Source organism: Zea mays, chromosome 6, assembly GCF_902167145.1.
Source record: "Zea mays cultivar B73 chromosome 6, Zm-B73-REFERENCE-NAM-5.0, whole genome shotgun sequence".
NCBI classification, from domain to species: domain Eukaryota; kingdom Viridiplantae; phylum Streptophyta; class Magnoliopsida; order Poales; family Poaceae; genus Zea; species Zea mays.
Window position 1 is genome coordinate 39,733,900 of NC_050101.1, and position 4,852 is coordinate 39,738,751.

The 4,852-nt window shown below is 43.2% G+C and overlaps 1 pseudogene; it reads left to right on the plus strand.

The window, feature by feature from the left end:
• The first annotated feature begins 391 nt into the window (after positions 1 to 391).
• On the plus strand, positions 392 to 3,544 carry LOC109940390 (uncharacterized; annotated as a pseudogene).
• Positions 3,545 to 4,852: the final 1,308 nt, after the last annotated feature.

Genomic DNA, 4,852 nt, shown 5'->3' on the forward strand with positions numbered 1-4,852 from the left:
GATCACGGCCAGACACTCGTGGGTCGCGGCGACCTGAGCGTCTCGCTCCGCAATCAACGCCGCGGATGGCATAATGGCCACCGCTACCTCAAGGTCGTGGATCGACACCGAATGGTGCACCACTGTCGACTCCCAACTGCACCACTGTGCTTCTTGGGCAGCGAGGCGGGCACTGAGCGCGTGAATATATGGGCTATTCTGTGCTTGGTATGTTCATGGTAAGTTCCCATGCCTAGTTTGCAAGGAATCTCTTAGGTTCATTTGGTTGAATAAGGGTGGCAAATATTCGTCATTCAATAAACATCGACAATTTGTCCCTCCTAACCATGCATTCCGACTAGACATCAAGAACTTTGAGAAAGGTGTCATAGTGATAGATCGCCCACATGCAATGATGATTGGTGCCGAAGTTCGTAAACAGATAGATGGTCTTGTGGTCAATACAAAAGGCGGTTTTGTGGGATATGGTGAGCAACATATGTGGACTCATAAGTCTGGCTTGACTCGGCTCCCCTATTATGATGACCTTCTCCTTCCACACAACATTGACGTGATGCACACTGAAAAGATTGTCACCGAGTCACTTTGGGCAACAATTATGGACATTTCTGATAAGTCAAAGGATAAAGTAAAGGCAAGAGTGGATCTAGAAGCGTTATATGATAGACCAAACCAAGAGATGAAGTCGCCTAGTGGTGGAAAGACATGGAGAAGGCCTAAGGCAAAATTTGTCCTGAGCAGGGCCCAGAGGAAGGAAGTACTACAATGCATCAAGATGTTAATGTTCCTTGATGAATATGGAGCTAACCTGAGTAGGGGGTGAACTTATCTACTCTGCGAGTCTTAGGGATGAAGAGTCACGACTTCCACATATGGATTGAATGAATTCTTTAGACGATGGTTCGAGGCTATGTCCATGGGCATGTCTGGATAGCGCTTGCAAAGTTGAACTATTTCTTCTGCCAGCTTTGTGCAAAAGAGTTATCTCGAACTGTGATTGCAGACTTGGAATGATTGACACCTGTGTTATCATATAAGCTGGAGAAGATCTTTCCACCTGGCTTCTTCAATCCGATGCAGCATTTGATTCTTCATCTCCTATATGAGGCACGAATGGGTGGGCGTGCAGGAGTCTTTACCTAGTGTTATGGAGACCTTACACCCAGGCTTGGCGAGGTCGAGTATTATGGAAGAATAGAAGAAATATATGAACTCGATGTTCATGGTTCCAAACCTCTTACTCCAGTGATATTCAAATGTCATTGGTTTGACTCTGAAGTGACGAGACATACACATTCTAATCTTAGGCTAGTCGAAATTTGACAGGATTGCACTTACCATGAGACGATGTCTATATCATGGCCCAACAGGCCACACAAGTGTATTATCTCCCATATGTGTGCCAAATGAAAGAACATCTTAAGGGTTGGGATGTTGTGTATAAGGTATCACCGCACGATAAATTACATGTTCCAAACAATGAAGATTATAACTTATACCCAGACACATATGACGAAGAGTTCTTCAAATAAGATGGGCAAGAAGGGCAATTTGAGATAGAATTAATCGAAGCGATCAGAATGGAAGTAGATATTGAAATGGTTGTTGACGAGGAGGATGATGAGGTGCAAAATGAGAATGACTTAGAAATGCTCGAAGGCAATGACAATGATGAACTTGCGCCTTAACATGGTGTTCACTAAGAAATGGTTGATAGTGATGATGAGACTTATGATCTGGCTAATCCGGACGGATATGAAGATTATTTTTAATATATGAATGCTATGTTTTATTTATTTTGCATATGTTTCTAAATACATTTTTTTATCTGTGCTTATTTTCTTACTCTTAATTGCAGGTAGTTGGACAAATATGGTGGATGGTGGAACAAGGGAAAGGAGAGGGAGGGGTAGGGGGAGGAGGAGAACCCGTAGGACGGAGGAGAAGGAGGCGTAGCAGGACGACGCCGTACAGTAGTAGGTGGAGCAGCAGGCTGCTGTCAATGCGGCATATCAGGACATCGATGTGACACAGCAGGACGACGATAACGACAACGCTCAACAGGACACCTCTGGTTTTGGCGCCTCAGGTTTGACGCACGTCTACTTGCGAGGTCCCGCGAGGACCCCTCAGCGGCCGATAGTTTGGGACAGGCGTCCGCTTATTCGACCCGATGGGGAAGGTATGTCACTTTAGATGCTGTCGTTTCTTCTTCATATTGTATATTCAAATTTAAAATAGAAATTAATACTTTTTTCTTAATCATTGGATAGGTCTTAGAAGGTTTTGGAGAATACAGGGGGTCACAACCACAACCCCAATGGCATTCTCGGCCTTCTGTGTAGGGAACACTTCCCTAGACTTGTTGAGTACGCTGGAGTGACGGGCCCAACCTATTCCTTCGACCACTACGCTGTCGCCCACGATGTAGTGGATCAGGAAGATAGGTAATTTAAGAACAAGGTGGAACATGTGAAGCAAGAGATGTGGGTAAGTCTTCCTCGCATTATATTGTTTAATACGTTGCATTCATTGCATATTCTTAAAATAATGTATGAATACATTATCTTTGTATGCATGATTTCTTGAGATACGAGGCTCGATACGAGGCCAGGGCGGATGAAGTGGCTACCATGAGCTGTAAGAAGCTCGTCCTGGACATGCACTATGAGGCGTGCATCCAAGCAATCATCACTTACCATGGCTCCATCCTTGGGGAGAAGGTGAGTACGAAAGACGTCCGAACCATGTCATTGACTCCGGACCAATACTTGCAGGTAAATACAGAACATTACTATTGATATTAAATGTTGGGGGCCTTCGGCTTCCGAAGGTCCTCAAAAACAAGATTTAACAGTGTTTCTGGAGTATAATGTGTAAACAGGTATCTTCGAACTCGAGTCGATATCACAGTAGGAGAAGCTCAAATAATACGAAGGTTGATACAGCGCCGAAGATGTGAGCAGGAAAGCTTCGGCATGGTAGCAGAAAAGGAAACCGACTTAAAGATGAAAAGGCTATTCAGACCTTGGTGGATTACTATAGAATTACTACCAAATGTAAAGGGCATGGATGTAATTTTATATGGGCTGTGTCCCGTGCCTATAAATAGGTGAACAGTACCCCCGTACTGCTCACGCTGACTTGGCATTGGCTTTTGCGTCACGCTTGTACCTTTGCCTTCTTTCAAGCCGAAGGTACATTTGTAATTTGATATTATTTCTACTTTTCTACAATAATAATGCAGAAATGGGTTGATGATAATACATAATGGTTTGTGCTATCTTTTGTGTCTCATATGATTCCTTCTTCATTATTATATGTTGAATTTATGAAGGTATGTCCTTCATAACCTTCGTCCGAAAATCATTATGTCCTAAGGGAAATAATGCTTCGAAGGACGAAGGACTTTAACGTTTAACATTTTTTGTGTTGCCTTGTTCTTAATTCATAGCATTTGAGAACAAGTCCCTAACATTAAATATGCTTAATTTTATCTTCTGATATGTCGTGTACTTGTTTTTTGTAGATGATTTCTTATTGATGCGCCACCCATCCTGAGTGCTGAGAATAGATGGTGCAAAGGTGGTGCTCGCCTGAGTGGGACGAGGCGCACAACGCTAGCCATGAACAGTGTTTGCTCATGTTCAAGTACATGTAGAGCCTTGTTGCCGCACAGGGTCTTACTCCACCACCTCCGTTATTCCCTCCAACTTACACTGCTTAGTTCCATACTCCTGTGAATATCAAAATTTTAGTAATGCATGATATATATTCATATGGTCTCACATATGCAATCTCTTCTCTCTGCAGAGACAATCGACGTCATCGAACAATTCTCACGCTTCGTCTAGCCCTTCACCGAACCTGTCCGCCGACCACTTCGCTGATGATCTTATGTTTGTGAAACTTGTTTGTGTAACTTGGTCTGAACTTGTGAGGTGTGTGGTCTTTGTGATACTTATGTTTGTGAAAAAACTCGTGAAATTTGTGGTTTTTGTGAGATATGTGGTCTCTATTATGTATGATGAACTTTGTGATGATTATGTGATATATGTTTTGTTTCTTTGGATGGAATAATTGTCACACCCGGATTTCGGGGTACCAAGACCCGGGCGCGAACATAATCACCAGGTGTGCTGGGACCAAGTCTCACACATATGATGAATCATGGCATAGGATCGAATGTCACATATTTACTACTTAACAGGAATTCTATACAAAATAAATAATTATATTATAAGGAGACAACGGTCCAGCAACCCAAAGTTGACTGGGAGACGACGGCCTAGATCTCTCACGAACACATCTCACAGCATCGTCCAAGCGCCTCATCCTGTGGTACCTGTTCTTGACCTGTGGGGGGGTGTGAGACAGCAAGAGTGAGCTCACATACGTTCATCGCTCAATAAGTTGTGGGGAATAATGTGCATGAACTCGCCAAAGGTGGGAGCTCACGTGAAGTGTAAGGCTTACCAAAGAGGATGGTTAGAGCTGAGCATTGCTTTTAAAGTTGGTCAAAATTTTATTAGCAATTACTAAGTATAAGTAAATACCAACCCAATTAAGTAGTAGAACAAAAGTAACAACATCACCTGCGATGCAATGCATATGACAAATTGAATTTAAGTTTCATAATTTAATCATCAGAGAGTCCTGAGCTGCTCATGACCGTGAGCTCGGCTAGTATACCAGTTTTACACTCTGCAGAGGTGGTACCCTTTACCCACAAGTCATGTTACCCATCTGCCAAGGGATCGCGACTTCCCATACACCTCTACCGAGGAGGCGAGGCAGGGTAACACTACGAGGCCTTTACAAAGTTCCACTAGCTTCAGAAAATCCGCTACAG